The following is an 18,630-nucleotide window of genomic DNA, read 5'->3' as shown; positions in this document are numbered from 1 at the left end:
TGGAGCTATCAGATCTAAATAAAAGGAAACACACTCCCCAGACGTGGTGGGGACAGGGCCCTCAAACCAGGAAATAGACAATTGCAGTCCAGAATAAGAAGCGATCTGACAGTGCCAGACATGGACGTGAAGAGCATACAGAGAGATGGTCTTTGGAAGCCTCTTCAGAAAGTGATCTGTAAACTGAGATCCCAGGTGGTTAACCGACTGCGGCAAACAGTGCTGGACTGGAGTCTTTGTAAACCCCTAATGGGATCAAGGGGCTTCCCATGGGGGCTAAGTGGTAAAGAATCTGCCTGCTAATGCAGGAGACTCAAGTTCGATCCCTGGGTTGGGAAGATCACCTGGAGGAAGAAATGGCAACTCACTCTAGTATTCTTGCCTGGGAAATCCCATGGACAGAGGAGCCTGGCAGATTATAGCTTAGGAGATCAGTGAGCACCCAGGGACCCCTGGAATGGGTGGATTCACCCAAGGAAAGGGAGAAGAAAGGGGAAGAGAAAGAGGAACATCAAAACTGAAGAAACCAAAGTGTCCCAAGCCAAGGCAGGATGGGGGAATCAAAACTCACTGACAGGTGCCATTGTTTGGACAAAGAGCTGGTTGCTGACCTGGCATGAATTTGCTTCCTGGATCCATGCACATGAGAGCTAGACAGAGAGCTTGGTTTTGCAACCACTTACTCCCTGGGTGTGGACTGTACTCAGCGTGACCACAGTCAATCTCTCCCCCTTGGTTTCCTCATCTGTCAAATGGGCTAGTAACAGTACCTACCTCTTCGACTTGTTGTTCTGGGTATTCAGTGGGTCACTACACACAAGCGCTTAGAAGAGCACCTGATAGGTAAAGCTCTATAAACATTCTATTAAAAAATATGACAGGGGAATCCCCTGGTGGTTCAGTGTTTAGGAGTCCACACTTCCTCTACACAGGGCATGGGTTCTATTCCTAGTCAGGGAACTAAGATCCCACAAGTTTTGCAACATGGCCAAAATTTTTTTTAAATCGTGAGACTGGCTTAGAAGTGAAGGAAAGAGTAGGGGTCATGGTTTGAGGCTAAGCTCATCTTTCAAGGAATTTGACTTTGCAGTGGGGGAGAAAAACAGCAGTTTAGGGTGATGTGGGTTCAGGAGAGGGTTTGCCATGAGTGAGTGAATGCTATTTGCTCAGTCGTATCCAACGCTTTGTAATCCCATGGACTGTAGCCTGCCAGGCTCCTCTGTCCATGGCATTTTCCAGGCAAGAACACTGGAGTGGGTAGCCATTCCCTTCTCCAGGGGATCTTCCCGACCCAGGGATCGAACGCAGGTCTCCTGCATTGCAGGCAGATTCTTAACCATCTGAGCCCCAAGGGAGCCCAGGTTTACTATACCAGCTGGAAAAATCTGAGCATGTTGGAATAGGGGCTGAAGGGAACCAGGAATGAGGGGAAGGTGGAAGACGTGGGAGTAGAGGGCAGAGGTAGAAAGTTTCAGGTTCCAAGAGAGGGCGGGAGAGAGGTGAGGTGGGGCTAAAGCCAGTCTGTGGGCAGGAAGGTGGGGGTGGGAGGCTGGGGCAAAGGCTTCTGTTGACTCCCTAGGGTAAGATGATGTCGGTTCCGGAAAAGGAGGCAGTGGGCGGGAGCCCAGCAGAGAAGGGTCAAGATGCCCTTGCAGGGAAATGGAGAACCTCTTCCAGTCTGACCAGCTGAGAATAACCCCTTACCTGGGAGGATGATTTCCCAGCACATCCTTGTCCCACCCTCCCAACAGCCGCAAGGGTTATTCTTGTCACTCCCCCTTGTGGAAAGGAAACCCAGACTGAGGGTTAAGACTGCAGACCTAGAACCAAGTGTAGTGTGGGGCTCTGCACCAGAGCTTTCCCAAGGGCTTCCTGGAGACACGTGCACACATACACACTCACACACATACACATTCACACACATGCACACTCACACACATATACACTCATACACACACACACCCTCACACACACACACCCTCACACACATACACCCTCACACACATACACACTCACACACACTCACACACATACACACTCTCACACACATACACACACACCCTCACACACACACATACACCCTCACATACACACACTCTCTCACATACATACACACTCACACACCCTCAAACACATACACACTCACACACATACACACACACCTTCACACACATACACACTCTCATACACATACACACCCTCACACACACATGTACACCCTCACACACACATATACACCCTCACACACACACACATACATCCTCACACACACACACTCTCATACACATACACACTCACACACCCTCACACACACACACACTCTCACACACATACACACACAAACTCTCATACACATACACACACAGTCACACACATACACCCTCACACATACATACATACTCACACACATACACACTCACATATCCTCATACACATATACACTCACACACCCTCACACACATACACACACACATACAAAAACATATACACACACACACACCCTCACACACACACACATACACACTCATACACACTCTCACATACATACACACACACCCTCACGCACATACACATACACCCTCACACACACACTCACACACATACACACTCGTACACACTCACACACATACACACTCTCACACACATACACACACACCCTCACACACATACACATACACCCTCACACACACACACTCACACACACACACATTCATACACACAATCTCTCACATACACACACCCTCATACACATTCTCACACACATACACACTCTCATACAGATACACACACGCATACACCCTCTCACACACACTCACATACACACCCTCACACACATACACACACACCCTCACACACATACACCCTCACACACATACACACACTCACACACACACTCATACACACACTGTCTCACATACATACACACTCACCCTCAAACACGTACACACTCTCACACACCCTCACACACATACACACTCTCATACAGATATACACCCTCACACACACACACTCTCACACACATACACACACACCCTCATACACATACATACTCTCACACACATACACACACACCCTCACACACATACACATTCTCACACATATACACACTCTCATACACATACACACCCTCACACACACATATACACCCTCACACACACACTCTCATACACACTCACACACCCTCACACACACACTCTCACACATATACACACACACTCACACACACATACACACTCACACACCCTCACACACTCTCACACACATACACACACTCTCATACATATACACACACTCACACACATGCACACAAACACACACACATACACCCTCACACATACATACATACTCATACACATACACACTCACACATCCTCATACACATATACACTCACACACCCTCACACACATACACAGTCTCACACACATACACACACATACAAAAACATATACACACACTCACACACACCCTCACACACATACACACACACACATGCACATTCACATACACACAACCTCCCTGAGGGCCTGGCCAGAACAGGCTGCCGCCCACTGTGTCCACCTTCCAGGCAGACCAGCTCTGTTACCTGTTCCAGGATGGCCTCTAATCTCCCCTCACCCAGGAGAACATTAGTCACTTATTCACAATGAAGAACTAGGCGCAGGACAATGGGAATCGTGGGCTGACATGCGTCATCAGGGCGCCGTGTGAGTGAGCTCACTTCTGTGTGCATGGAACAGTTCAGAAAGGCTGAGAAAACTCTCCAGGGGTTGCCGGGGGAGGGGAGCTGCCGGCTGGGAAGGAGAGTGACTTTCAGTGTATTCCCTTCTGAGTCTTCTGAATTTTGAAACAGTTGAATGAGTCAGTACACACGTTACAATACAAACCCGTGCTTTGACCCCCATGAGGAACACACTATTTACAACACACCCCGTGGCCGAGCTCCGTGATGATGTCGTGAGTGGAAGCCCACGGTGTGCCCTGGCCCCTCTGGCCCTTTGTCTCTCTCTCCCTGGGCTTCTAGTCCACATCTTACCCCCTTGTCAGGCTGTGGTCTGAGGCATTCCTGTGACTCTGAACTGCAGGAGCCAGGAGCCCGAGTGTGGGCGACGACAGCTTCCCAAGGACAGCTGACGAGGATGTGGTGGGCAGACCACATCAGGGTCTGTGATCCGGGTCTTCCCTCGTTGGTCTCATTGGGTCACCACAGTCTCTATCGCTCCGTCAGGTCTAAAAATGTAACTGTACGGAATTCACAGCAAGAAGGCTCTGAAGGATTCTAGGGACCCCAGGAACGACCACCCTACAGGAAGCCATGTAACAGGAAGGGGACAGTGCCCAGGACCCAGGGTGCGATCACCTCTCAGGTGGGCCGCCTCTTTTTCTGCTCTTTCTGGGCCTCTTCCTGCTTCTGCCCCTCAACCATAAGGCCAGCCCATCCCCAGCACTCTGATGTGGCCACAGCCCTGACACCAAAGCCCATCATGGGCCCTGGTCAGCCAGTAGTGCTCAGGCTGAACCAACCATTCGTGGCCGAAGGAGGCAAGGCCATGTGGTTTGGGGCAAAATCCTGCAGACGAGGTTTCGGGCCTTTGGTCCCATGTTGCTGATGTTCAGTCGTGCAGTTGTGCCCAACTCTTTGCCATCCCATGAACTGCAGCACGCCAGGCTTCCTCATCCTTCACCATCTTCCAGAGTTTACGCAAACTCGTGTCCATTGAGTCAGCGACACCATCCTCTGTTGCCCCCTTCTCCTCCTGCCTTCAGTCTTTCCCAGCATCAGGGTCTTTTCCAAAGAATTGGTTCCACATCAGGTGGCCAAAGGATTGGAGATTTAGCGTCAACATCGGTCCTTCTGATGAATATTCCAGGTTGATTTCCTTTGAGATTGACTGTTTTGATCTCCTTGCTGTCCAAGGGACTCTATGGCAGACCCCAAGTCCCCAGGGTACCTCTAATCTGGGAGCCATAGTTCACCCCCAGCTGTCCTGGCCTCACCTGACCTCTGGGTACTGCCTCTCCTAGAAGTGTTCTTATGAACAGAGGGGAGGAGACCTTGCCTGAATCTGAGAGCCAGAAGAAATACCTCTGATATTTGTTGTGAGGGAGAAGATCCAGGTTTACAAATACCTGACACAAAGGACCCACACAGGCATACCCCGCCTCCCAGTCTCCTCTGCTGCCACAGCCCTTGGCAGCCACCCCACTGGCTGATGCTGCCAGGTCTCCAGCAGTGGTGAAAATATTTGGAGCTTTGGGGCAATCCATGCACATAGAAAGAGAAAAATAAACGCCAGAAACAGCATGGAATTTTAAATCAAAACGTTCTAGATTTTATTTCTGTATCTGCCACTTACCAGCTGTACAATCTTAGCCAAGTCCCTTAAAGTCACTGAGCCTCAGCTTCTTCATCTGTGAAGTGGGAGTAACAATACCTCATTCACAAGGTTGACAGGAGGATTAAAAGAAAGAATGTGAATGACAAAGCACATGGTAGATTCCTCGCAAAGGACTGCCCCCCTTCACTTTCCTCCTACCTTTCCTGCAGTAAATTCCCTCCACTTAAGTCAACCAGAGTCAGTTTCTGTTGGCTAAAACCAAGAGCACTGACGGAACCTGGTAGAAGCCAGAAAAAGTTGCTTTCCCAGCCTCATTTTAAGCCAGGGAGCAGGCATGTGGCCTAAGCTCCACCCACCCAAGGCAACCAACTGAGGTTTCAAATTGTGAGTGAAGAAAGAGTGTGAGGAGGCAGGTATGGCTACCCCAGTAGGGCTACATCTCCTGGCAATGGAGGAGACGGAGGCATGGACATCTGGGGCTTGAGGACATGAGGTTCCTGTGTCTAGGGGACCCATTTTGGCCATATGAGATGCACTGCCCATGACTAGGGATGGGGGCGCGCCTTCGCTGGCCTAGTAATAGGTCTGTGTGGTTTGCAAGCTGGTCTCTTTGCCATCCCTGGAAGTTTCCTGAGCATCAAATATCCTAAAATAGATTACTTTTCTGACCAAGAGTTTTATATTTTGCAGCTACAAACACTGACACACACACTCACAGAAGCTACCTGATTTATTGTATTTCAGAGTTAATGAGGTATAATTGACATACAAAATTGTAAGATGTTTAAGGTGTACATCGTGGTTATTTGATAGACATAAGCATTATGAAAGGATTACCCCATCCAGTTTATTAACATATCCATCACCTCATATATTTATCTTTTATTTTACGGGCTTTTTTTGCAAGAACATTTCAGTTCTACTATCTTGACAATTGCAATTATACAGCACATTGAAGTGAAGTGAAGTGTTAGCCACTTAGTTGTGTCCGATTCTCTGTGACCCCATGGACTATAGCCCGCCAGGCTCCACTGTTCATGGAATTCTCCAGGCAAGAATACTGAAGTGGGTTGCCATTCCCTTCTCCAAGAGATCTTCCTGACCCAGGGATCGAACCCAGGTCTCCCGCATTGCAGGTGGATTCTTTACCATCTGAGCCACCAAGGAAGCCTTACGAAACATTGTTATCACCTAAAGTCACCATTAAGTCACAGCTTATTAAAAAGCAGAGACATTACTTTGCCAACAAAGATCCATCTAGTCAAAGCTACGGTTTTTCCAGTAGTCATGTATGGATGTGAGAGTTGGACTATAAAGAAAGCTGAGTGCCAAAGAATTGATGCTTTTGAACCGCAGTGTTGGAGAAGACTCTCGAGAGTCCCTTGGACTGCAAGGAAATCCAACCAGTCCATCTTAAAGGAAATCAGTTCTGAATATTCATCGGAAGGACTGATGCTGAAGCTGAAAGTCCAATACTTTGGCCACCTGATGAGAAGAACTGACTCATTTGAAAAGACCCTGATGCTGGGAAAGATTGAAGGTGGGAGGAGAAGGGGACAACAAAGGATGAGATGGTTGGATGGTATCACTGACTCAATGGACATGAGTTTGAATAAACTCTGGGTGTTGGTGATGGATAGGGAGGCCTGGCATGCTGCAGTCCGTGGGGTCGCAAAGAGTCAGACACAACTGAGCTACAGAACTGAACCGAAAGTCACCATGTTTACATTAGATCCTCAGATCTTATTCATCTGAAAGTTTGCAAGCTTTTACCAACCTCTTCCTATTTCCCCCACCCCACCACACACACCCAGGCCCTGACGATTAATTTTCTACATTCTGTCCCTGTGAGTTTAACTTTCTAAAATTCGACCTATAAGAGATAACATGGAATATTTGTCTTTGTCTGTCTGGCTTATTTCACTTCCCTGGTGGCTCAGTGGGTAAAGGGTCTGCCTCCAATGCGGGAGACCCGGGTTCGATCCCTGGGTTGGGAAGATCCCCTGGAGAAAGAAATGGCAACCCACTCCAGTACTCTTGCCTGGAAAATCCCATGGACTGAGAAGCCTGGTAGGCTATAGTCCATGGGGTCGCAAAGAGTCAGACACGACTGAGCGACTTCACTTTACTTCGCTTCATAAAGCCCTCAAGTTTTGTCCATGTCATCACAAACCGTAGGATTTCCATCTTTCTCATGGCTGAATAGTATTTCATTGTGTATATATCTTCTTTATCTATTCATCCATTGAGGGGCATTTAGGTTGTATCTGTATCGTGCTGTTGTATGCCACAATGAACATGGGGCTGCATATATTAATATTTCTCTGAGATCTTGTTTTCCTTTCCTTTTGATAAACACCCAGAAGTGGGGCTGTAGGATTATATGATAGTTCTATTTTTAATTTTTTGAGTAAACTTCATACTAATTCTCATAATGACATATTGGGGTCTTTTGGTGGAGGAGGCCGGGTGCGTAGTACACAGAACTTCCCCAACTAGGGATTGAATCCACGACCCCTGCATTGGAAACTTAGAGTCTTTTAAAAAAATAATTTTTTTTTTGGATATGTTGGGTCTTAGCTGCGGCACGTGGGCTCACCAGGGAGCACAGGCTCAGCAGTTGCAGCACGTGGACTTAGTTATTCTGAGACGTGTGGGATCTCAGTTCCCTCACCAGGGTTCGAATCCATGTCCTCTGCATTGGCAGATGGATTCTTAACCACTGAACCACCAGGGAAGTCCCTGCCATTACTTTTTTGAATAAACTTTCTGCCCTTTTCTTCCTCTTTTCTCCTCATGGAACTCCTATAATGTGAATATTGGTCCACTTAATGGCATCTCACAAGCTATCTTTAGGGTTTCCCTGGTAGCTCAGCTGGTAAAGAATCCACCTGCAATGCAGAAGACCCCAGTTTGATTCCTGCATCTGGAAGATCCACTGGAGAAGGGATAGGCTGCCCACTCCAGTATTCTTGGGCTTCTCTGGTGGCTCAACAGGTAAAGAATCCACCTGCCACGTGGGAGGCCTGGATTCTATCCCTGGATTGGGAAGATCCCCTGGAGAAGGGAATGGCTACCCACTCCAGTATTCTGGCCTGGAGAACTCCATAGACTCCATAGCCCATGGGGTCCCATGGGATCACAAAGAGTCAGACACAACTGAGCAACTTTCACTTTCTCAAGCTCTCTTTACCCTTTTTTCTTTTTTAATTTCTTTTATTCTCTTTTCTCCTCTAATTGGGTGAATTCCACTATCATGTCTTCAAGTTCACTAATCCTTTCTCCCACTTGATCTAGTTTGCTATTGATCCCCTTTATTGAATTTTTCAGTTCCGTAACTGAATTCTTCAGCTCTGTGATTTCCGTCTGGTACTTCCTCGTATTTTTCTAACTCTGTTGAAACCCTCACTTTGTCCATGCATTGTTCTTCTGATCTCAGTGAGCATCCTTATGATCGTTATTTTGAACTCTTTATTGAGTAATTTATGTCCAATTTCTTTATCTTGTTTTCTTTCTTTTTTGAAGCACATTCTTCTGTTTCTTCTTTTTCCTTTACTTTCCATCTTGTTTTCTGTGCGATAGACAAAACAGCCACCTGTCCCAATCTTGGCAGGCTGGTCTCAAGTAGCAGATGAACTTTATCATTCAGCTCAGCTCAGCTCTTGACAGGCTGGTTCTTGATTATCTTCCAAGCCTCTGTGATTGTCCAAGCTGCATTCTTTGTTCTCCATGGCTCCCAGTAGTTGAGGATATGCTGAGACCTGTCAGTGTCCCCAGGTCGAAGATCTCTGTCTGATCTCAATCTAGATGCAGGCTGATTGGAAGCCAGACGCTGAAGCAACAGTTTTTAAGTTATGCAGATAGGACTTCTTCAGGAAAAGACTGAGAAAAGGACATTTCTGTCTGCTCCCTCCCCACTAAGCTTGGATGTATGTAGCCCATTAAGAACTATTTCTTCATTTGCTATAGTCTTGTGGATCCTATGGATGCAAGGCCCATTGACTTTCAGAGCTAGGTGTTTTGGGGGGCTGATCTCAGGTGGCCTCAGCCTGCAGCGGCTTGAAATAGGGCTTCATTCAGTTCCCAGCCAGATATTGAAGCCAGGTCACAGTGGTGACCGTGTGTCTATCCACGCATACTGTACTCTTCTCCTCCTAATAAGTCCTTTACTTGTTTCACTACTTTCTGTCTTTGTGGTAATTCTTTTCTGCAAAGCTGAGGAGCCAGGGCCTTGTCAATGACCACTTGTCCAGGCTCAGAGAGAGAGTAGCTGAGTCGTACCCTCATAGAAGTTTGAATCATGTATATAGGACATTTCTTCCAGGTTTCCTTTGGCCAATCATTATGATTTGCCTAGTTCTGAGTCCATATTTGGTACATCTCAGGGTCCTCCCATGTGTCCATGCTCATCTCTTAGCCAAGATGGATTCTAGTGAAGAGCCCTATGGGTAGTTGATATCACGTGGCACTCCCTCCCTTTTAAAACTCCAAGGAGCCTTTCTGGGCATATGTAGCTGAAGAGGTCTCCTTAACTTCAAGAATGAGGAATATGTGGCCTTTTATCTCTTATCTGGGTAGAGCCCAGCCTCCTCCACCATCCTGCACTTATCATGGAGATTCTGTCCAGAGGGGAGAAACTGTTCAGCCTAGGGACCATCTATCTCCTGTCTCAGGCCCATCCCCAAAAGTGGAAGTCCTAAAAGCTAGAGCACAAGATATTAAGTCCAAAGCCTTGGCTCCTCAGGGGGACACTGGGAGTTGAGTCCCCTCTTGACTGCATAGCACTGTGTAGGATGGGGTTTCTCTCTCAGCCTTTCTACTCATTTTGATGTGGATTCATCAAATTCTATACATTCATCCAACGTATAGAATTCACTCAACTGATTCCTGGATTTTTTTGATGGAATTTCTCCACATGTTGCTATAGATTTGCTGTGCTCATAGGAGAAGGTGAGTTCAGGAACCTCCTATGTCACCTTCTTGGATCAGGCAGTACTTGATTGCTTTTAATACAGTCATTTACAAAGCATTAAGTTTCACTTGGAAACTTCCCTGGTGGCTCAGACTGTAAAGCATCTGCCTACAATGAGGGAGACCCAGGTTCAATCCCTGGGTCGGGAAGATCTCCTGGAAAAGGAAATGGCAACCCACTCCAGTGTTCTTGCCTGAAGAATCCCATGGACAGAGGAGCCTGACAGGCTACAGTCCATGGTGTCGCAAAGAGTTGGACATGACTGAGCAACTTCAATTTCTTTCTTTCTTTCTTTCTTTCTAGTGTGGGGTTTATTATACAACATACAACCGTAAAAACTCCCTAGTAGCCACAAGTATCTCCTTTGTTAGGAGCCTCTGCTTTCCTTGTCAACTGTCTCTGAAATAAGATACACCGAGGAAACTTGAAGAGACTGGTCTGCTTAGCCCAGGTGGTGCTAGAGGTAAAAAACCCACCCACCAAAGCAGGAGACGTAAGAGACTCGGGTTCGATCCCTGGGCCAGGAAGATCCCCTGGAGAAAAGAATGGCAACTCCCTCCAGTGTTCTCGCCTGGAGAATGCCAGGGACAGAGGAGCCTGGCAGCTACAGTCCCTGGGGTCACAAAGAGCAACCTGGCACAGTCTGCTTATAGCGAAGGGGACAGAGGAAGTCTGGATGGGACTGTGGGGTTCAGTGAGGTTCTTCAGAGGAGGTAGCAGGCTTTGGACACACACACATATACATGTATGCGTGCTAAGTCACTTAAGTCGTGTCCAACTTTGCAACGCTATGGACTGTAGCCCTCCAGGCTCCTCTGTCCATGGGATTCTCCAGGCAAGGATACTGGAGTGAGTTGCCATGACCTCCTCCAGCGGATCTTCCTGACCCAAAAATCAAATGCGCATCGCCCACAGCTCCTGCACTGCAGGCAGATTCTTTACCTCTGAGCCACCAAGGAAGTGCCACACATATATACACATGTATATAAAATATACTGTTCATCTCTCTGCCTGAAGGGGTTCTTAATCTGTTTGTTCATTAATATCCCAAGCAGCTAGAACACCTGGAACACAGTAGGTGCTCAAGAAACATTTATTGAATGGGGAATAAATCTATTCAGCAGATTTTTTTTTAAGCCTACTCTTCACCAGACCCCATGCCACCCATGTCTACACAAAGAAGATAGTCTTCGCATCTTGAAGCTTATGGTCAAGCTTCTTATCTGCTGAAACTATTACAAAATACATTGAGAAATGAATGAAAGTAATGTACTCACCTTCCCAGGGAATGTGGAATCTTTACAGAGAAACTTTTTTTTTTTTTTTAGTTGGAGGCTAATTACTTTACAGTATTGTAGTGGTTTCTGCCATACACTGATATGAATCAGCCATGGGTTTATATGTGGTCCCCACCCTGAACCCCCCTCCCACCTCCCTCCCGATCCCATCCCTCTGGGTCATCCCAGTGCACCAGCCCTGAGAACCTGTCTCATGCATCGAACCTGGACTGGCGATCTGTTTCACATATGATAATATACATCTTTCAATGCTATTCTCTCAGATCATCCCACCCTTGCCTTTTCCCACAGAGTGGGAATGCAAACTAGTACAGCCACTATGGAGAACAGTGTGGAGATTCCTTAAAAAAACTGGAAATAGAACTGCCATATGACCCCGCAATCCCACTGCTGGGCATACACACCGAGGAAACCAGAATTGAAAGAGACGCATGTACCCCAACGTTCATTGCAGCACTGTTTATAATAGCCAGGACATGGAAGCAACCTAGATGTCCATCAGCAGATGAATGGGTAAGAAAGCTGTGGTACATATACACAATGGAGTATTACTTAGCCATTAAAAAGAATACATTGGAATCAGTTCTAATGAGGTGGATGAAACTGAAGCCTATTATACAGAGTGAAGTAAGCCAGAAAGAAAAACACCAATACAGTATACTAATGCATATATATGGAATTTAGAAAGATGGTAACGATAACCCTATGTGCAATACAGAAATACAAAGAAACTCTTTAACCCAGAGAGTGACCCTTGGACTTCAGGATTTCAGCCGAGCTAATTCTGGGCAGGGCAGCCTTCTGGGTACAGCTCAGATTACACCTTCAAGGCTACCCCGCCCACGCGGCCAGCCTGCCAGAGCCTGATCAGAGAAAGGAGTTCTAAAGTGCCTGCCCTCCTTCATCCCTCCCTCCTTATTAACAGGATCCCTCCAGCAGCCAGGATCCCAGCAGCAGATGGAGAGAAAGGGCTACCCAAGGAGGGGCTAATCACGGAGGGGTAGGTGGGGGTTGAGGGAGACCAGCTAGGAATGGTGAGGCTCCCTGGGCTTCTGACCCAAAGCCAGAGAGCAAGAGAGCCCAGGAGGAGGGGACCACAAAGGTGAGCCGGCTGGGGCACAGAGCTCGTGGAGAAGGCTGGAAGGTCCGCAGGGGCAGGTGGAATGCTCAGCACATGCTCTTTACCTTCCTCTGGTCAGGCTGAGGACCTGGACCTGTCCCAGGAGGCAGCCTAAAGCTATTAGAGCAGGACAGGAAAGACACACAAGTAGCCCTCAGTGCTGAGGACAGGGAACCAGTGGTGGCCTGCTTTTCTGATCAGCGCCACGGCAACTGCCCTGCCCAGCCTTCCAGGCTCATGTCCAGGCAATGGCTGGCAGTCACTTTTTCCATCACCCGCCCCTTCCAGTCCCGTCCCTCCTTCCTTCCTCCTTGGCCCCAAACAGTGATTTCCCGTGATGCATCCACTCCCAAGGAGAACAATGGATGGCAGCTCTGGGTGGAGGGTGGAGCACTCGGGCAGGGACAGAGATCGGGGAGGGGGTGATCTGAGTGAGGTGGCACAGGGGTGCCAGAGGACCCAGAGTGATGGGGAGAGGATTACAGCGGTTCGTAATATGCCCTGGGGGCACACAGTCCAGAACGCAGGTCCCTGGACTCCTAGCCTCACACCTAACATGAGCACCAAGAAACCAGAACTCACAATAGCCAGATTCACACGTTGGCTATCAAGCTGGGGGATGATAGATGTAACTTTACTCCAGGGCAGAAGTTGTTATTTTATTGTTGTTTAGTTGCTAAGTCGTGTCAGACTCTTTATGAGCCCACGGACTATAGCCCAGGCTCCTCTGTCCATGGAATTTCCCAGACAGGAATAATGGAGTGGGTTGCCATTTCCTTTTTCAGGGGATCTTCCAGACCCAGGGATCCAACTCGAGTCTCCCGCATTGGCAAGCGGATACTTTACCACTGAGCCACCTGGGAAGCCCTCAGGGCAGAAGGCAACACTGAAAAAAGAGGGCTAAAAACACGTCCCAGAGGAAGGGGGGAGCAGTCCCTAGAGCCAGCTCACTTGTCATGACAACACTGTCTACTGAGACCTGGGGAAAGAGGATGGGCGTGAGGGTCCCTGAGGTCCTTGGGCTGTCAACATGGCTGAGCCCTCGGGGTGCAAGAGTTCCGCCTCTAGGCGATCACCAGCTCAGAGGAGCTCACCACCCTGCCCAGAACTTGAAGCAATGAAGCTGACAGAATGGGTGAGAATGCTGGTCTCTGGTAAGGAGAGAACTCCTATAAACTAAGGCAGGGGCTTAGGAGAAGCTAAGCTGGGACCCTGCTCCCTTTCTCGCATGGGAGAATTGATGCAAAGTTTCTGAGACAACCTGTGAGGCAGTTCACATGCATAAGGCAGATAGTTCAGTTGTAAGAATCTGGGGCAGTCTTCAAAGACAATTAGAGGAAAATGTGTTCTACACTAGAGGTTGGCAAACCGGGGAGCAACCTGAAAATCACACGAGCAGCTTCTTAAATGTAGAGATTCCTAAGGCCACCTCCACCCTCCGGACTCTACCACTGGAGCAGCCGTGCTCAATCTCAGCTGCACTCGAGGATCACCCCAAGACTCAAGGGGATCCCCGGATCTAACTAATTAGAATCTCCAAGGAGGAGGAGCTAGGCATAAAGTCCACTGAGCACCAATGTAAGATCAAGGCTGAGAATCACCCCTCTGCCACAGGCTGGGATCTGTGTCTTAACATCCTCAAGACGGTCTCTCTCTGTTGGCAGGTATTTGGGAAACTCTGCTAAAGGCAGTGTTCCCTGAAGCAGTGAGTATGCGCCACCAAAGGAGCCGGAAGTGGGGGCCGGAGACCAGGGAGCAGAGGGCTAGCTGATGGCCAGATGAGATGACACCCAGCGCTTCTCTTCTGTCCTGTGGCACCTGGGAAACTGCAGAACTTGGGTCCTGGTTGGAGGGACAGAGCTCACCAGACCCCACCCCTAGCGTCTAGCTAGCTCTCAGTTTAACACTATTGCTCTTCAGACACCCTGAGAAGCAAACCACCTGCAGCATAGTCCTGCGATGAAATAAAATTCAAATTCTAAAGCACGTCATAATTTAAACATTTTTCTTTGTCCTTTTGGGTTCCTTCCTCCCCTTTTTGCATATGTGTTTGTGCGTACATGTGTGATGTCTCCGCATTAACCCAACCTCCTCTTCGATCATGATCTTTCTTAATCTCATAAAGGGCTGCAATTCCTTAAGAGATAAACTTCTTTCTTAATCTTGTAAGATGATAATCCATGACTGTGCTTCATGCCTGTGGATCTGGATCATGTAAACTGTCAATAACCTGTCATTTAATGTACAGCCCCCTCTCTCAAACCTTGTTACACAACCGCGTGTTGGCCTCTAACAGGCCAAGTGAAGTGAAGTCACTCAGTTGTGTCTGACTCTTTGCAACCCACAGACTAGAGCCTACCAGGTCTCCTGTCCATGGGATTTTCCAGGCAAGAGTACTGGAGTGGGTTGCCATTTCTTTCTCCAAGGCATCTTCCCGACCCAGGAATTGAACCCAGGCCTCCCACATTACATGCAGACACTTTACCCTCTGAGCCACCAGGGAAGCCCCTAACAGGCCAAACAGTTCTCAAAGCTTTCTGAGAGGCTGTTCTCAGGATATAACGCCTCAGTTTGGCACCAAATGGGAGATAAAAATCTCCCATTTCTTTCTTAGATGGGCCAGTTAATTTTTGTGTTGACACCTGCACCTCACCAATATTTGAAGTCAGTCTCATGCATGCAGCCTCTGAATTCAAGAGGTCTGGATTTAACTCCCACACACTGCTTCCTAGCTGTGTGATCTTGGGCAAGTTACCTAACTTCTCTGAGCATGTTTCCCCAGCCCCCATATGAGGATAAGAGTAGTGTTTGTGTCTTAGTGCAATTGTGAGAATCAAGCAATCCACGAAGAACACGCAGGGGCACACAGTAAGTACCCCACAAAGATGAGCTATTAGGCATATATATTATTTATTATACATAATGGCAGACTAGGTGCCAGGAACAATTTTAAGCACTTTCCACGGGCTGGTGAGTAGGAGGTCCCGATTCAGGAGCTCGGTCTCCCCTCTGGGGCCTTAGGACAAGTCACCTCCCTGCCTGGGCTGGATCGCCCACGCGAGGCCGGGGCCCAGGCTCCGCGAGGTCTAGGGCAGCTCTGACCCCCAAGGTCTGAGTCAGACCCTCTCCGGGCACCGGGCATCGGGCACCAGGTTGGGAAGAGGCGGAAACAGCCTGCGCGCCAAGGAACGGGGTAGGTTTACTGCGTGCGGCTTTGGCGGCAGGGCGGGGTGACCCTGTTCTCTGCGCCGCCGCCTGCAGCCCACCGCACCCGGAGCATCTTAGCGGACCCCACCGGCCTGGCGGGAGCGGCTCCCCAGGGAAGCCCCCTCCTCTGGCCCCGCAGGCAAGACCACCGCCCACCCCGAGCCAGGGGCAGCGCCTCTGCGGCTCCCAAGCTGGCACCCGCCGCCCTGGATCATCAGCCCCGGTCGAGCGCGGAGTCTCCTCCCGAAGCCCCGGCCCCGAAGATGAAGACGCTGAGAGCGAGACTCAGGGCGCCCCCGCTTCGGGAAGGCCCGGGCCCTGCCGCTTGCAGGGCGGCGCCCCCGGGGCCCCTCCCTAGGGTCAGCTCCGGGCGGCTGCCGGGGCGCGGCGGGAGCGGGAAGCCGGAGGACGGCTGACTCATCTTCCCTCCCTCCCTCCCGCCGCCGTGAGTCACCCGCCCGCCCGGAGACCCGCTCCCTCCGCCCCCGCGGCGCCCCCTCGTGGCCACCGGGAAGCCCTGCCGCCCCTGCGCCCCTCCCCGCGCCCTGGGCCCCGCCCACTCCCAGCCCCTGCCCTGCCCCTCCTCTCCCTCGGCTGCTCCACCAGACGCCCTCTGTGCCTCAGTTCAGTTCAGTTCAGCCGCTCAGTTGTGTCCACTATTTGCGACCCCATGGACTGCAGCACGCCAGGCCTCCCTGTCCATCACCAACTCCCGGAATTTACTCAAGCTCATATCCATTGAGTCGGTCATGCCATCCAGCCATCTCATCTTCTGTCGCCCCTTCTCCTGCCCTCAATCTTTCCCAGCATCAGGGTCTTTTCCAATGAGTCAGTTCTTTGCATCAGGTGGCCAAAGTATTGGAGTTTCAGCTTCAGCATCAGTCCTTCCAATGAATATTCAGGACTGATCTCCTTTAGGATGGACTGGTTGGATCTCCTTGCAGTGCAAGGGACCCTCAAGAGTCTTCAACACCACAGTTCACATCAGTTCTTGTGCGTCTTGTGCGCTCAGCTTTCTTTATAGTCCAACTCTCACGTCCATACATGACTACTGGAAAGACCATAGCTTTGACTAGTCGGACCTTTGTTGGCAAAGTAATGTCTCTGCTTTTTAATATGCTATCTAGGTTGGTCGTAACTTTTCTTCCAAGGAGCAAGCGTCTTTTAATTTCATGGCTGCAATCAGTCTACAGTGATTTTGGTGCCCCCTTGGAGCCCCCCAAAATAAAGTCTACCACTGTTTCCATTGTTTCCCCATCTATTTGCCATGAAGTGATGGGACCAGATGTCATGATCTCAGTTTTCTGGTGGCTCAGCTGGTGAAGAACCTGCCTGCAATGCGGGAGACCTGGGTTGGATCCCTGGGTTGGGAAGAACCCCTGGAGAAGGGAAAGGCTACCCACTCCAGTATTCTGGCCTAGAAAATTCCATGGACTGTATAGTCCATGGGGTCATTAAGAGCCAGACACGACTGAGCAACTCTGTGCTTAGTTTATGCGTTTATTTCACACTCACAGCCACCCTGGAGGAGGCAGGTGCCATTATGCACCCAAACTCAGAGAAGGAAAGGAAGACTTAGGTCACTGTATAATGACAATTTGTAGACCACTTATTTAAGCAACACGTTAATTCCACAGCAATTGGGGAATGAGAGATTATCCCCCCACCCTTTACAGGTCAGCTAACAGGAAAAGTCTCAGGAAAGGTAAACGCTTACTGTCATCCTCTAGCCTCTTGGCCACTCCCCCTCCTTCCCTGAAGACTGGGCTCCTGGCCCCAGGCTTGCTCTTCCCAGAAACTACTCACTCTACCAGGCGGCATCCATGCAAAAGACTTACCCATCACCGTGGCCTCTGATCCGGGTCCTCTTCCTCCCCCGTGATGAAAATTCTGACTCAGGCTAACACAGATGAACCTGAGGACATAATGTTCCCAGAAATAAGCCAGTCACACACATGTGCTGTATGATTCCACTTACACGAGGTCCCTACAGTGGTCAAATCCACAGAGACAGAAGGAGATGGAAGGCTGGTTGCCAAGGGCTGCAGGAGGTGGGGGCAGGGGGACATGGGAGGTTGTTGTTTGATGGGTACAGAATTTTCATTTTACAAAATGAAGAGTTTTGGAAATTGATTGCACAGCTGTATGAAGGTACTTAACACTATTGAAGTGTAAACCTAAAAAGATGGTTCAGATGGTAAACTTGGCATTGTGTGGGAGTTTTTTACACTTAAAAACATCTCTCATTATTTGAGAAATGCAGATGAAAATTACAATGGGGTATCATCTCACACTGGTCAGAATGTCCATCATCGAAGTCTACAAACAATAAATGCTGGAGAGGGTGTGGAGAAAAGGGAATCCTCTTACACTGTTGGTGGGAATGCAAACTGATAGAGCCACTGTGGAGAATGGTACGGAGATTCTTTAAAAGACTAGAAATAAAGCTACCATATGACCCAGCAATCCCACTACGGGGCATATACTCTGAGGAAACCAAAATTGAAAACGACATATGTATCCCATTGTTCATTGCAGCACTATTTACAACAGCTAGAACATGGAAGCAACCCAGATGTCCGTCGACAGATGAATGGATAAGGAAGGTGTGGTACATACACACAGTGGGATATTACTCAGCTATGAAAAGGAACACATTCGACTCAGTTCTACTGGATGAAACTGGAACCTATTAT

At 48.9% G+C, this 18,630-nt stretch overlaps 1 long non-coding RNA gene across 2 annotated transcripts; it reads left to right on the top strand.

Annotated features, from left to right (window-relative positions):
* The first annotated feature begins 12,470 nt into the window (after nt 1-12,470).
* On the top strand, nt 12,471-17,806 carry LOC132659635 (uncharacterized). Of its 2 annotated transcripts, none has more exons than XR_009600294.1 (3): nt 12,471-12,607; nt 13,513-13,862; nt 14,392-17,806. It is a non-coding gene; the product is annotated as an uncharacterized LOC132659635 (long non-coding RNA). The 2 variants fall into 2 exon arrangements; XR_009600295.1 differs by having other exon boundaries at nt 13,513-13,881.
* Nucleotides 17,807-18,630: the final 824 nt, after the last annotated feature.

The sequence above is a fragment of the Ovis aries genome, chromosome 3 (assembly GCF_016772045.2).
Source record: "Ovis aries strain OAR_USU_Benz2616 breed Rambouillet chromosome 3, ARS-UI_Ramb_v3.0, whole genome shotgun sequence".
Taxonomy (NCBI): domain Eukaryota; kingdom Metazoa; phylum Chordata; class Mammalia; order Artiodactyla; family Bovidae; genus Ovis; species Ovis aries.
The sequence above is the reverse complement of the archived record's forward strand: the minus strand, read 5'-3'. Positions and strand labels throughout refer to the sequence as shown.